This window comes from Bactrocera dorsalis, chromosome 5 (assembly GCF_023373825.1).
Source record: "Bactrocera dorsalis isolate Fly_Bdor chromosome 5, ASM2337382v1, whole genome shotgun sequence".
Lineage (NCBI taxonomy): Eukaryota > Metazoa > Arthropoda > Insecta > Diptera > Tephritidae > Bactrocera > Bactrocera dorsalis.
Window position 1 is genome coordinate 27,274,520 of NC_064307.1, and position 16,766 is coordinate 27,291,285.

A 16,766-nucleotide genomic window follows, 5' to 3' on the forward strand; every position below is an offset into this window, starting at 1 on the left:
TTAACCTGCTAAAGTATACAGAACGAAGCTGCGCAAGGGTTACTCGCGATTCTCGCGGTAAATGAAGATCGTCGTCTAAAATTTTATAATTGACCAACTCCTTTAAAACAAAGTAGTTAGAAAATGTTGAAATCGTCTACATATAAAATTCTAACGATGACCGTAAGTGAGTTTGCTACAGAACACACTTCCTTGATTTCTTAAAATATTGAGTCCATCCTGAAGTAGAAAATGTTAAGCATCATTAGTCTTACAGCGCATTCAAATAAAATTCCAACGCTTAGTTGAGGTTTACCAATAGCAAAGGAGATGCAGCCATTTAATGTTTACGTAAAATCCAAGTTCGAATCTAGTTATAAATAACTTTAAAAAGGTGCCTAATATTGTCCACCACCTAAAAAATATTGGCCAAAATCTAAAAAGCGTAGAACGGTCATTAAGAAACTTCTTCATAAAATCCTTTATTTATTCGAAATCGAGTAAAAAGATGAAAATACCTCTCAATTGGCTGGTCAAAACAACAAGGGGCACAGCAGATAAAAAAGATTATAAGCCTTATAGCGTTTGTAACTAGTTCAGCACTAGTTAACGTTCTGTTAAGCTCAATTGAAAAGCGCAGAAAAGTTAAGAACAATCCAAAATCTAAAGTCAAAATAAGGTAAGCCAAATGGAGAGTAGTTCAATTAGGACTAGTTGGTAACTAGTTGACAAACACATAAGAGTGACGAAAATGATTAGAAATCTAACTCAAACTTTTCCGAAATATTATGTTAGATTTAGCGTGTTTAGTTCAATTCAGATTAGTTCGTAACTAGTTAACGTACTGTTTCAGAGTTCAATAAAACTCATAAATAATGCATACCAACAAAATGAAGAGATTTTATGAGTTTTTAGAAAATTTTCTATACGGAGGGGTTTTGGAGTTATCAATCAAAATTTTCAAGTCATTTGGACTAATGCGTTCTGTGTTTGAAAGTATCTTTGCGCGGAAAAGTGCTCTGCATGTCGCAAGAAATGTAAAAAGAAATCTTTAAAGCAGAAGTATTTAAGAAAATTTAATAAAACTGATTACTTCCCACAATGCCAGGCTTTAGCAATAATTATCACGTCAACGCTGCACTGTAGTTTGCTAGACATCAACTCAAAGCGTAATAAAAACTGTAAAGCGAATACTTGGTCCACTGCTTTTTTATTTTACGCTGTAATGATGAGCCAGATTTCCTTGTTGCTGATCATAAGAAATTAAATTTGGCGAATGCGAGCGCGGAACACTAAATTGGGTATGAAATACTCTCATTCAAGCTGTGAAAGCTTGTCCACACTGTCAAAAACCTTAAAATTCTGAAGGCAAAAAGGTAAATATTCAACTCAAATTCACTTTCAGCTCCATGAATACACACGCACAAGCCGCCAACAAAGGAGGAATATTAAAAAATAAATATGAACGCATTACGCGTAAATGCGAACAGATTATGAAAGCAATAAAGGAAAAGTAAGTAAGTAAGTGAGGTTCAAGCAAAATGACAGCGACAATAAGGGCGGCACGAAATGGGCCAGCAAAGAAAAGCAGCCAAGGGAGAAAAAAAGGGAGCACAGCAACAACAACTGAAATTTCTTGCGCAACTTTTGTGTAAAACATACAAACACACATACGCACACACTTGTATGCATAATTCAGCAGGCGGCGCTGTAGCGGACATAACTGGCAGCCGGACGTGGCGGATACGCAACCTACATTTGGGCAGCGAAGAAAAAAGCAGCTGCGTTGGCCGACAAGTGAATTAATGTACGCTGCGTCAAGGGTTTTCACCCACAAATTTATGAAAATGTGGGAACTTGACTGGCGACTACAACTACGCTTGACACTTGGCGTTCAAATCTAATTGGTTGTTGTTATTGCCGCCAGGTTGTGTTCTAATTACATGTAATTTATTTTTAGAAGAAAAAATATTCACTTTCGCAGCCGGAAAATAAAAGGAAAAGCATTGAAGCGAATTAATGTATTGTTTGGCGTAAGTGCGTCGCTAAATGCCTTACTAAATATCGTTGTTGTTGTACGTTGACCTACCTTTGCATATATGTATGTTTGTAGTGGCACTTGGTTATAATTTATGATTGCCACATTCTATATTTATTATTAGTCGCTAACAGTGCGCTGCCTGCCTGCGTGCTGGTAATTAAAAGTGTAATGGCAGTGCGGTAATGCAATTAGTTGTATTTGTAATATCGATTCAATGGGCAAACACGGCAATTGTGGGTGAAATATATAACATTATGTGTAGGTATGTATGCATTCGAAATAGGTAACCCCATTTTGTATGCTCACGTGTCGAATTATAAATGTATTATTTATTATTGTTATGGTAGGTTGGAGGGAAAGACGTCGATAATTCCATAAACTCAAACTTTAGCGTATTGGGTTGCAGTATTGCATGTGCTCAATTATATTAAACGAAGTAATTGATTAACTAAATTTTCAGAATTATATCTCACAGGATCGGAATTGACCTCTCCGAGTCTTTGAGCGGAGATTGTATTAGAGGGCTTTATGGGAATCAGTGTAAAAAGTGGAAACTACTCAAGCCCCTAGGTACCGAGTATGTGAACCTCAGTCCCTATAATTGACTTTTGGTCGAAAATGTCGGTCAATGTGTGAGATATATAATTGAAATTCAGGGATAAACCTTCTCTGTCAATGGTATGTCTGTATATCTAAAATGGGTTGAATCGGATCAATACTTCCTTTTGTCATATACCTAATCGTGAATTGTTTTATTTACAGGGAATTCAAAAATTCATCTCGGCCAAAAAATGGAATTAACTCGTGAACATTTTCGTGCGATCATTTTTCACAACTTTCGACGTGGATTATCACGACAAGAGTGCATCGATAAACTAAAATCTTTGTATGGCTATGAAGCACCATCCTATAGCACTGTGAAAAACTGGTACAACGAATTCAATCGGGGCCGACGCTCGCTCAAAGACGAATTCCGTGAAGTTCGTCCAAAAACAGCCGTTGTGCCAGAAAACATCGATGCCGTACGTGAACTGATAATGCAAGACCGTCATGTAACATACCTTCAGATAGAGGCATGCCTATGCATTTCTCCCACCAGCATACATTCGATATTGCATGAACACCTGTCCGTAAAAAAGGTTTGTTCTCGTTGGATCCCGCACAATTTGACAATCGCTCAAAAAAAGGCTCGTGTGGATTGGTGTAAAGAAATGCTGAAAAAATACGATCGCGGTGCTTCAAAAGACGTTTATAAGATCGTCACAGGTGACGAATCATGGATCTATGCGTATGAGCCCGAAACAAAACAGCAATCGACCGTGTGGGTCTTCCAAGACGAGCCAAATCCAACGAAAGTTGTTCGTGGAAGAAGCACTTCGAAGCAAATGGTCGCCGGTTTCTTCGGCAAAACTGGTCATATGGCGACTTTTCCGCTTCAGCAACGTAGGACGGTCAATTCTGAGTGGTACACCACCATTTGTTTGCCTAAAGTCTTCGGAGAAATTCGAAAAACGAACAAGAGAAGACGAATCATTGTGCACCATGACAATGCGAGCTCTCACACATCGGCTCAAACCAGCGCCTTTTTGACCGGCCAAAACGTCGAATTGATGGGTCATCCGCCGTACAGCCCTGACTTGGCACCCAATGACTTCTTTTTATTCCCACACATCAAGAAAATAATGCGTGGTCAACGATTTTCGTCGCCAGAAGATGCTGTTGTAGCATTCAAAACCATGTTTTGGAGGTGTCTCAATCGGAGTGGAAAAAGTGCTTCGAAAATTGGTTTGAGCGCTTGCAAAAGTGTATAAATCTTGATGGAGAATATTTTGAAAAACAATAAAACCATTTTCGTTGATAAATATTCCTATTTTCATTATTAGGCCAGAAATATATATAGCAGCCCTCGTATTTATCTGACTGTCATTTCTGCAAGTTGTAAGAGTATAAAATATTAGGTTGCACCCGACCTTGACTATTCCTTACTTGTTTTAAATTTAATTTATATATACATATGTACTTTATGATTATATTTTTAATTTTTTTTATATTTTCTAAACAATAAATAATATTAATATTATCTAAATTGTTTCCAAACACTTTCTGGCGTAGTTTTGTAACGTTCTCCTCACTTTAAGCATATTTCGTTAATTATGGTAACTTACACTCGTTATTTAATACGAGTATAATCACCCGAATTACTCTCTTTGATCTATTCCGACAATATTTCAAGCCTCTTGCTATTTGTTTGAAAATCAACCCTCGTAAGGCACAAATTTATAACGGGTGATTTTTTTGAGGTTAGGATTTTCATGCATTAGTATTTGACAGATCACGTGGGATTTCAGACATGGTGTCAAAGAGAAAGATGCTCAGTATGCTTTGACATTTCATCATGAATAGACTTACTAACGAGCAACGCTTGCAAATCATTGAATTTTATTACCAAAATCAGTGTTCGGTTCGAAATGTGTTTTATCGATAAATTTTGTTCAACGATGAGGCTCATTTCTGGTTGAATGGCTACGTAAATAAGCAAAATTGCCGCATTTGGGGTGAAGAGCAACCAGAAGCCGTTCAAGAACTGCCCATGCATCCCGAAAAATGCACTGTTTGGTGTGGTTTGTACGCTGGTGGAATCATTGGACCGTATTTTTTCAAAGATGCTGTTGGACGCAACGTTACGGTGAATGGCGATCGCTATCGTTCGATGCTAACAAACTTTTTGTTGCCAAAAATGGAAGAACTGAACTTGGTTGACATGTGGTTTCAACAAGATGGCGCTACATGCCACACAGCTCGCGATTCTATGGCCATTTTGAGGGAAAACTTCGGACAACAATTCATCTCAAGAAATGGACCCGTAAGTTGGCCACCAAGATCATGCGATTTAACGCCTTTAGACTATTTTTTGTGGGGCTACGTCAAGTCTAAAGTCTACAGAAATAAGCCAGCAACTATTCCAGCTTTGGAAGACAACATTTCCGAAGAAATTCGGGCTATTCCGGCCGAAATGCTCGAAAAAGTTGCCCAAAATTGGACTTTCCGAATGGACCACCTAAGACGCAGCCGCGGTCAACATTTAAATGAAATTATCTTCAAAAAGTAAATGTCATGAACCAATCTAACGTTTCAAATAAAGAACCGATGAGATTTTGCAAATTTTATGCGTTTTTTTTTTTTTTAAAAGTTATCAAGCTCTTAAAAAATCACCCTTTATTTCTGCAAGTTGCAAGAATATAAAATATTAGGTTGCACCCGAACTTAACTATTCCTTACTTGTTTTCAATTTAATTTATATATACATATGTACTTTATCATTATATTTTTAATTTTTTTTTATATTTACTAAACAATAAATAATACTAATATTATCTAAATTGTTTCCAATCACTTTCTGTCATAGTTTTGTAACGTTCTCCTCACTTTAAGTATATTTCGTTAATTATCGTAACTTCCACTCGTTATTTAATATAATCACCCGATTTACTCTCCTTGATCTATTCCGACAATATTTCAAGCCTCTTGCTATTTGTTTGAAAATCAACCCTCGTAACGCACAAATTTATATTTACTAAAGTCTGGTAATTTTCTAATTTTTCCCATAATTACACAATTTAATGTTAAACCATTACTTTTCAATTATTTACTATGGCATACTGGTCAGCATACCCCACATTGCAGATAACTCATTGTTAAATGCAAATTGTCGGCACGCCTTCGTCACCATCACGAACAGCTGTCTACGGCAACAGCTGACATTTCACATTATACATGTATGCTTAGATTATATACATATACTTGTATGTATGCATGGGTGTTATAGCCAAACACAGGTATTTATGACAGTTCATTATAGTGCTTACGCTGCTAATTATAGAGCGCCTTGTCATTCATCTGCAACTCGAGAGTGCAAGCGAATACATTGATACTCAAACGATAAGCATGTAGATAAATGGGTGGATGTGTGTATATATGTATTCATGTCCGTATATGCAGGCGTGTGCAAACATTATAATAATAAAAACAATAGGTAAACTCATAAAGAGTCTTAAGTTGCCACCTATTTGCTGTAGTCAGCGTTTGTTTCGGCGCTTCCACTTAAAATTACTTCATAAAAGCATTGTCATCATGCGGCGATTATTATAATCCAGTGGCATGTTCACATAAGCCAGACCGCCAACACACATGCACATAAATATTATATACCCAATCATATGTGAAGCCAGTGCTGAGTCGCTTGTGTGCCGCTCATAATAATATGCACATGACTTCATTCTATCTCTATATATTTAGAGGTATATACATACGTATATTACGTATACCGGCAGTTGCTAGATACATTGTATATTTAAATCACGAGCATGTGTGTATGTGTGTGGACTTGATTGCCGGCAATATTTTGTCATCATCATCAAATCGTTGATGTAGGTACAGGCAGGCAGGCAGCCGTATATAATATGCTCGTATATTTTAAAATAAATTCGCGTTAGCTGGCGAACAGCGATAGCAACAGTAACAGCAACAACACCAAAAGCAAATTGGGTCAACAACTGTTGCCAACGAAGGCGACGGTGAAACTGCTGATGTCAGCTGTAAAATGGCATAGAATTATGTTCACTGTTGTGCCGACTTGTGCTTGTCGTTGTGCTAGTCGCTCTCGCTGTGTGAATGTGTGTGTCTGATTTCTTACCCTCCAATTAATAATAGCCAGTTGTCGATTTTATCGTTGATGTTATGATAAGGCAGTTTGGAATTTCGGAAGTTCGTTGGTAAAAAATAGTAGGCAATGGTTTTTTGTATGAAAATCTAGGTTGTGGTGGTGTGAGTGTTGTATTATGCAATGTGTGGAGCGAGGAAAACTTGTGGACGATTTTAAAACGAAAACTCGCAATAACTCCAACGAAATAGTTGTGGACTAGTTTTTATTGGACCAGTTTGTAACTAGTTTTTATTGGACTAGTTTGTAACTAGTTTTATATAAACTAGTTATACACTGGTAAAGATAGAGTTATGCATAGAAAATTGTCGTATTCAATTTTCTTTAATAATAATGTAGAGACAGAGTTTATTTTCAACCAGACCTCTTCTAGCTAACCGATCATAAATTTGACTCCAGTCTCCTCCCCAATTGCGCAAGGTAACTTGAAAGGACACCAGATTGATGCAATTCTAAAAAAATTATCGTCTGCGCTTGTAGTTTTGCGACGCCTACCCCGTTTGCAGCAAGTTTTTGTGGCGATTGGGCTTGATGGCGATTTGTCGATTATTTTAGATCTATTTCTTAGTTTTTTTTGCTTTTAAAAAATTTTCTATGAACTAGGTGTGAACTAGTTGTTATTGGACTAGTTAGTTTAGGTATAGTTTATGAACTGATAGAAGTTTAAATCAACTAACTGCATAAAAATCATACTTATGGACAAAAAGCGAAGGTTTATGGCATTCCTTCAAGGAGACTATTGACCTGCCGTGTAAGTGCACTGCAAACGAAGTTACAGCTGCCTTAATTACATAACACAACAACAGCAAGATGCTGCTTTTTTAACTCTCACTTGCCCAACAAGGCACCGAGTATGTAGTAACAAAGTGGGCACATTTGTTGGCCAACCAAGAGCAACAGCTGCTGGATGTCCGCAATATCGATGACCTCATATGCTGCACATATGTTGATTCAATAATTTATTGCACTTGCAATCTCATTTATGTGTATGTATGCGCTTATGTATGTATATATGTTCGTATATACTTAAGCTTGCATGTATGTTGGTGTGTGTGTGTGTGTGTGGGAAGTGAAAGAGAACGTCTGACTAGCAACTAAGTCGGTAATGTTCGGCCGTCATGCAGTTACTCAATTATGTAAAATGGAAAGAGCGGAGGCGAAGTAAAGAGTGCGAGAGCGCGAAGGGTGCGTTCGGGTAACGGTGACATGATTGTATAGCTTGTGTAAGGCACTGCTCGCGCTGAGTCGTTGTTATTGTTGTTGTTGCAGCCTTAAAGCGGGCAATAGTGTTGCAGGCTCTAATTTGTTTCCTGCCTTGGAAGTTTTTTGGGTCACCCTTTCTTGTGCGCGACCAATATCGCTGCCCCTTAAAGATTCTTTGAAAAGTTGCTGCCACTTTTTTTATTAATATTTCTTTTTGTCTTCTTTTATTTATTTTTTTTTTTGCCTCCTCAATCACTTCCCTTTCTCTTTGCCACATTGACGGCTTAAAGTTCAGCTATTACTCGGTTGCAGCTGTTGTCGTTGCCGTTGTCGCTGTCGCTGTTCGTGTCTCGAACTGGGTTAACTTTTGTATTCTGACTGCCTGTCTCGCAGCTTAAGCTGGCGGCAGTTGCCACAGCGCTTTTGCTGATCACATTTTCATTGTTTTTGTTTTTGTTTTGTTGTTGACATTATGTGGCCAACATCCGTGCGGTTTATTGAAAAGTGATAGTGTTTATTTTGAACAAAAAGCAGCAACAAGAAAAAATCGCTTAAAATTATCGCAGACAAAACACTTCAAATTATTATTATTATGAAAAAATTGCTGTCTGCTGGCCGGATTGACTGCCCGTCAGCTATGCAATGCTGCCACATGCTTCGTAAGTGACCAATCACTTACTTGTTGCACACATGCATACACACACATATGTACGTATGTATGTATATGGGTAAATAGCGTTGAAAATGGAAGGCTGGAAGGCAGGAAGACATGTAATTTATTGATGTTCGCTGCCCTCTCACCTCGCTGTCGCTCGTGCTTGCCTGCTTCGGTGTCAGAGTTGATGTAAATTGAGTTGCAACTTCGCTGAACTTTGAACTTTAAAACTCAATAAAGCATATGGAGTCGCTATGGCAAATGAATTTAAACGTTGGTCAAGAGTCTCTAGCTCCTTTGATAACTTTATTTTCATTTACATAATAATTTTATATTTATTTTTCATATTTAATTACGAATTAGTGTACAAAACGCGGCCTTAATTGAGTTGATTACCAGCTTAATGAAGTAATTTGTGCGATAATGCTTGGGAGTTTTATGGTTCCATTCGGTTGAACCTATTGAGAATTTCAGATGTTTTAACGAAATATTATAAAAATCAGTTTGATGCATAATTGAAAATTACAGGAAGGCTGGTATCTCTCACCAACAAGCGTATGTGTAAAGGTAGTTCAGATAGAGCCCTTTCCAGGTTTCTTTGGAATCGTATATGTATTTAGTGCTGTTGGATTAGAGTTATAACCGGTATAGTAAAAATCAGTTCGGTAGTTGGACTTCAAAACTCTGAACTATCTTTAATAAATAGCCCCGGTGCATGAAAAGGATTTTTCAGATTCTTTTTGTATAATCTATAGTATTATTGTCGACAAATTTCACAACGTGTTTCCTTCGACAAAATAATATCAAGATGTAAAGTACTTGATAAACCTCGTATCTCATATCGGCCAAAAGTGGCTTGGGAAGCAGGGCAGCAGTGGAAAGTGCTGGCAGCAGCAAGCAACTTTACTCTTACTCAGTGCCAGGTCAAAAAGGCATCGAGGGCAATGAAATAGTATACGAGATTGCCAAGGATGAGGTACGACTAAGCAAACCCCGATGGATCGAGCTACCTGGGTGCAAAACTGCAAAAGTCATTTGCAAAATGGTAGATCAGAAGTACACAAAATTCCTGTTGGTACTCGATAGAAGAGGCTGTAGGAACATGATCGGAGAACGGGAATGACAGAAGACTGCAAGAAGTGTATAGAGCAAGGCACCAGCTAAACAAATGGAGCATCTCTGGAGTCCTTGTCCCGCATTGGCAAGACTACGCTGTAAGCATCTGAGTTCCCAACAGTATGATATACTGGAGATGGTACCAAAAGTGAGGCCGCAGAGTCCTCAAAGACGACGACTCCTCATATAACCAGTAACTGAACTTTATATGGTATCGCAAAGGACCAAAACTGGTCTTTGGTGGCTTTTTGGCCTGCCAGATTAGCGTAACCTTATGGCTCTATAATAATTTAATGCCTATTCCTCATAAAATATTTAAACACTAAAGCGCTGATATGCAAAGTATAACCGTTATTAAATTACAAACGAAATTTGTTTCCTACTCAAACTACCTCAGCCTATTAAGTCAATGTGCCAAGTCTATTTGTGGCACACTTATAAGCGTGTGGATTACGCTGAATAGTTAGGCACAAAGGTTACGTATACGCACCGCAGCACCCTTCGGCAAAGTAATCTAAATATGCGTAAGCATTACAACAGCGCCACAGGCAGCGCATGCAAAAAAAAGAAAAAACAATGCACGACAGGTAATGACGCTAAAAATAGACGCACAAAAGCTGCAAGACCCGCCGAAAAGCTCAGCGCTCTAGTTTTGCTGCTTTGACGTAGCAACGTGGGCAGCTACGGGGCGTGCAGACAGCGGCGAAAAGCTATAGCTTTTTTTTTTGCTTTGTGGGCGTTCAAGCACTGCACATTCGCTTTAGTTGTTGTTGCTTGCCGCTGGCTTGTGATTAAAAGAAACACAGCGATAATAGTTTCGCGTTGACCAGCTGTGGGCGATAGCGCGGTCAAGTTAACACACGGGGATGTAGCTCAGATGGTAGAGCGCTCGCTTAGCATGTGAGAGGTACGGGGATCGATGCCCCGCATCTCCAATTACGGTTCTTTTTTTCCTTTTGTTGTGCTCTGCTTTCGCTTTTTTGTTTAGCAAATCAGTGTTTGCTTAAAAGTGTTTCAGCTTACCTGCAAAGAGAAAGAGGTTGAAGAAAAATTAGTAAAAGTGAAAGTGGTAGAAAATAGAATGATTAATAAATAGATATGTGTGTCAAAATAAAGATTTTTTTTCTTGCTATATATACATATGTACATATGTATATGTATATATTAGAGATTTTTGCTTTAATGTTAGTTATTTGAATATTAGCGTATATTATTCAATCTCAAACAGGAATAAGACATTTTAATTAATATTCAGCCAATAAACCGAAACAACCACAAACTTGTCACTGGTTTGTGACTGCAACAGTATATGATTGACAGCTATACATGTGTGTAGTTTGAGGCTCAAAGCCACAATGAATGCACAATAGAGGTACTGTACATACATATATACATATGTACATAATTTAGTTACCCCTACATTTAAACATTAACGCGTATGTACATATGTGTTTATATTTAATATTTTTCAGTATGTACAGATGTATTTTGCTGAAGAAAAGTTATATTGAAAAGTATAAAGTCATTAGAAAATACTTGAAAATATCTTTTAGAGAGTGACAACAACGATAACGCACTAACCTAAAGCATCGATTCATAACCGCTGAGAACATCAGGATGAAGATCATAAATGACCTTGGAACCAAAATCACTGCTAAACGGTTTGAATGCTCAACGACCCGCAAAAAAGCTTCTTTTGGCTAAGAAAAAGTGTTAATAACGCCTTTGGTGCGCTATAAAGCAAGAAAAAGATCTCATCTTCCAGGATGATTCTGCGCCATGTCATTGTGTCTAAATGGTGAATCTCAATTTTTTCATGCCTGTATTTTACACAAATTATTTCATTAATAATACTATTTCTACCTTTTTTTATTTTTTTTCTAGGTAAAAAAAACTTTTTCGCGCAAAATAGAATATTGACGTTTGGTCAGGTAACAGCCCTGGCAGACAACGTTTTTTTTTAGAAATGCTTCAGGAACAAGAGAATAATTTAATTAAAACAATGTTTCAAAAAACAAGAAAAATAAAATAAATATTTTTTAAAAGTGCATCGCCGAATATTAAAGCATTTTATTACACCTTTATTATTATTTAAATTAATTTTATTATTGGTTAAATTTTTTTCTTTTCAATAAAAAACTAACAAAATCTGCATTTTTCTTTCGATTTTCAATTCAATATTTTCAGACGTTATATTTATTTTAATTATGTTCAATAAATTTTAAATAGTTTCCTTTAATTATTTTTCTAATTTATAAATATTTTTTAATTTTTAAATTCATTAAATATAAATTCGCGTATGTTTACCATCTCATCTCACTGGCCTGCAAGCCTAATTGTAAACACACGCTTATTTACATACTTATGTATGCATGTCCAAACATGTACATATGCTGCACACGCTTACGACCACACGTTTACCTCATTTACCTCTGTGCAATTGGAATGCCATTAGTTGGCAATGCAATTAACGGGCTCGCATTGCACTTCAAAACCGCTAAACAAGCGAATAAGCACACACACGCTTTTAGCTTTGTCGTTGAGTGGTGATAATCAGTTGTAAGTAAAATAATAAAATAATTCCCCACAGACCGATGTATATACAACACACCTCGCCACCTCTTTCGCTAACCAACACACCGAATGGTGACAAGGAAGCGTTTGTATATTGAACAAAAAATAAAAAAAACATGAAAAATTACAATAAAATATAATAAATAATAATAATAAAACAATTATAATAAGAACAATAAACAAATTGCATTGAAAAGGAAAAAAAATCGATTTTCGTTGCATAAAAATTATTTGCGTCAGTCGCTTGTCCGCACAAATCCACAGGTCTAACTGTTTGACTGACAGACTGGCTGGCTGTTTAGTAGTTAATTTGTAAGTTTTTTTGTTGTTGTTTGTTTGTTTATTTGTAGCTGTTTATGCACAAAGCAATTTAATTTTTATTTCCTATTTACTTTTGTGCTTTTGCACTTTATTTGCGCAAACATCGGCGAGTGGCGAATGGCGAGTTGGGTTCATTGTCATTTTACTGCTTAATTGTGTTTGTTGTTATTGTTGTTTCATTGTAGTTGGCACAAAAGTGACGTGAAAAAGTGCATTGCATTTATTTCGACATTTTATTGATGCTGATAAATAGCTGAAATATGCAAATGGAAATGTTTGCAGTTGTTGTTGCACTTTTTAGCACCTCCCCACGCTCCACCCTCTAATTTTGATTTGATTGCTAGAAAAACATTTTAATATTTAACAAATTTATTTAGCTTGTTGGCAATGCGCCAACTTTTCGGAGTCTCAATTGACCCCAAGTGAGCGGTTCACTGAAGGGGCGGGTGTGGACGGTATAGAGAATAGTGATAAAAATAATGAAATACCAATTTATTTAACAAGTTATTTCGAGTGAATTTATAAGTACGATCATACGTAGAGGCTCATTTAATGATCTGCCAAATTATTTGCGGTAATCTGCAAGGAACATGAAGGGAGATGGGCTGTTAAACATCGCCCAAAAGTTCAATAAAATGAATCAAATTAAATTTTGAATTTCTTGAGCTCGATCTTTCGGTCAGATGGCCGTCACTAATCTCTTTAGTAGCATTTGAGAGGTTCAGTACATATACGATATATTCCAAATGGTTGATGACGACCCCGGCTACTGGAATACCGTTTGGACCGTTTTCCTTCAAGAATAAATTGGTTTGATCTAATCACGCTGCATGGTGTAGGAATAACTCAGACTTCATAGATCAGTGACTAAGTGAACTCGATATAAATAAATAAGTGTTTGTTTTTATTCCTTTATACGAAAAAGTCAAAGCGGCAGCAAACCAAAGAACTCGACATAAGAAAATGTACTTAAATTTACCTCCACACTCACCGCAGTGCAGGCTCCATCAGACTGGTGACTAACCACGTCGCTAGTAGGGCAGCGATTTCAGCCTTGAGTTGGCTGACTATGCGTCAAGACTTATAAAAGGATGCCTAGACTCCTCAACGAGTAATCTTAGACATCCAGGAGAAATAGTGGAAATACAAATTAAACACCTAAGCAGATCTGTCATAAGCCCAGCGCGTTTTTGTCTATAACTGATATCTAACTACTGGAGTTTGCCTTCACAAAGGACTGTACTCAACATTTCAAGTGCAATCTAACCGCAATTTTATAGAATCTAACCTAACCTTTCATAAAAATATACCCAGTTCGTAATTTATAGTTTTAAGCCGGCCCACTTTTTGTTTACCCAAACAAAGTTCCCAAAAAAAATTCTAAATGGCTAAAAGCTTTCGGTTATAAATCATTGCTGAATATATTTATTTATGAATTTGAATTCCACAGCGCGCTAAGCCATCATTTTTTTTCATTTAGTAGCTCTTCATTCATCGGCAATTAAAATTCAACTAAATCAATGGGCTGATTAGGGAAACAAAAAGCCCATAATTCGATTGAACTGTTAACGCATAAATGATAAATACCAACACAAAATAATAAAAGCTAGAAAAATCAGCAATTGTAAATTTGTCAAGCAACAACAAACAAACAGGCGAGCATGCTCAACTCGTTAGCCAACAAATTAAGGCACTAAATCAATTGGCAACACGAAACGACAGAGAATTGAGTCACATAAATCGGATGACAAACTTGCTAAATGCCAAATGGTAAATGAAAAATAGTAAATAAATAAAAAACAGCAACAAAAACAAAAAAGCACAAATAGTAAATGGCCATTGTGCAAATGTGCAAATATAAAATTGTGGGAATCCAAAGCTGATCGTTGTTTTCAGCTTAAGCGCTGTACGTAATACCAACAAAAACAACAATAGCAAAAGGGTTGAGGTGAGTGACTTTGCATTAAACCGAAACGTCATAAATTCCGAAAAGGAAAAAATGCCGACTGGTTTGCCATGCAAATCAAATTGAATTGTGGCAAAAAAAAGGGTTTAAATACAAATACAACAACAAATGTTAAATATTAGCAGCAAAGCGCGTAGGCCCTAAAATAAATTTAAAAAAATCGAAAAACTAAATTTAAATATGAAAAAGGTCGGCAAGCTTAGCAAACTAACACCTGTTCCTTTTTCTGGTTTTGATATTTTGCGCTTTGAAACGCCCAATAATTGACTTAACAGCGTGAAAAAAATTTGAAATATAAAAAAAATTAAACGGATTACAAACTATCGTTGTTGATGGAGTAATTTATGGCGCTAAAGCCAAAGTGCGACGAGAGCAATAGTGAGCTGTTGGTAATGGCTCATAAAGTTTGAATAATAATGAAATACATTTAAATAACGGGCTGTTTGACAAGTTGTAATTGTAAGGAAATCCTAAAAAATGTAGAAATCGCGCATCTTGAATGACTTGATTATTGGGTAAATGGACATACGCAATTGTTGGGGTAAGCCAAAGACCAGTTAGACTAATGAGAGTATGATTTAAAAAGTAACATTAGGGTGTGTATAATATTTTTTTGAACTACTACTACTTCACTACTCTGCTAAAATAGCTGTATTACCCTGCATAAATGAAAGTTTTCATATAGTTTTCATATAATAACTTGTTTTCGAACGTTCAGTTTGTATGGCAGCTATATAATACAGTGGACCGATCTGTATAATTTTTTCGAAACTTGTAACATTACTTTAGATAATAATCTATACTAATTTTCGCGCAAATAACTTGCCAAAAAATAAAGTTTTTCGCACAAAAACTTGTTTTCGAAGGTTCTGTTTGTATGGCAGCCATATGTTATAGGGACCCGATTTGAGCAATTTGTTGGGAGATTGCATTCGAATCTTGGATAGTTATGTGTGCCAAATTTGGTGTAGATATCTCGTCAAATAAACAAGTTTTTCGTACAAAAACTTGTTTTCGAACGTTCAGTTTGTATGTCAGCTACATGCTATAGTCGTCCGATTTGAAAATTTTTTTCGAATTTTGTAACATTGCTTTAAACAATAATCTATACCAAATTTCGTGGAGATATCTTGTCAAAAAAATAAAGATTTCCGTACAAAATACTTTCAGTATGTATGATAGCTATATGCTATGGTTGTCCGATATCAGCGATTTCGCCAAATAAGCAGCTTCTGGCAGAAAACAGCACGTCTACAAAGTTTCAGAACGATATCTGAAAAACTGGGCTCTAACTTAAAATAAGCAAACATAGATTATTAAAACCGAAAAATTGTAAAAAAAATTATAAATCAGAAGTGTGCGAAGCAAAATTTATCGCCCAAGCGCTTATTATTTTTTTTGTCATCGCCACAAACTATTGTGAATTAGTTGCTGTTTCATCACTAACCATGCGATTTTGATGGCTGCACATTTTAGCCTTGACCGAGCGCTTTTCGTCACACCCTAGTAGCCAAATAAGCATGTAAATCCGCATAGGCAGCCGCTGGTATGAGTCGGGGAAACAGGCATGCCATGCATAACCTGAAGTTATTTTGCATACAAACAAACGCAAACTTGTCTTTACAAAAACATGTAAATTTGCATATACCTACATAACTCCAACAACAATTATGCTTATACATATATGTGTATACAGGTATGTATATTTATAGCTTTGTTTGCCAACAAAATTTATGTGTTCAAAGCTTTGACTTTGAATTTGGATTAGTTGTGGCAACGTGCATTTCCGTCAGCGGCGCCGGTGAGTGCGTTACGCGGAAGCCACCGCGCGTTGCCACTTAAATCAACCACTAAATACTAGTAGCGCGCATAAAAAGCCGGCAGCTTTGCTTCTAGCTGTTGAAGCTGCAGAAAGCATAATAATAATTATAATGATTGTAGGAACAAGCGCCGGAGGCTGCATAATATTTTTAATCACACTTTATGCATAAACATTATAATATTTTTGTGGCAACACGCAATATTTCGTGTGAAAAATTAAATAATTATACTAAATTCGAATTTTTATTTTTTTTTTTTGTAATTTAGTTTTGTGCAAAAATAGTTTGATGGAGCTGCGAAAATGCAATGAGATATGCTTAATTTTCAATGATTTTTTTTCTACAACATTAAATATTTTATGGAAAAATAT

At 36.4% G+C, this 16,766-nt stretch overlaps 1 protein-coding gene and 1 non-coding gene across 4 annotated transcripts in view; one reads left to right on the top strand and one right to left on the bottom strand.

The window, feature by feature from the left end:
- Nucleotides 1–16,766, bottom strand: part of LOC105223273 (serine/threonine-protein kinase NLK2) — a 267,485-nt gene that overhangs the window by 96,380 nt on the left and 154,339 nt on the right. The gene's annotated exons all lie outside the window — the stretch shown is intronic.
- On the top strand, nt 10,577–10,649 carry Trnaa-agc (transfer RNA alanine (anticodon AGC)). Its single transcript has one exon. It is a non-coding gene; the product is annotated as a tRNA-Ala (tRNA).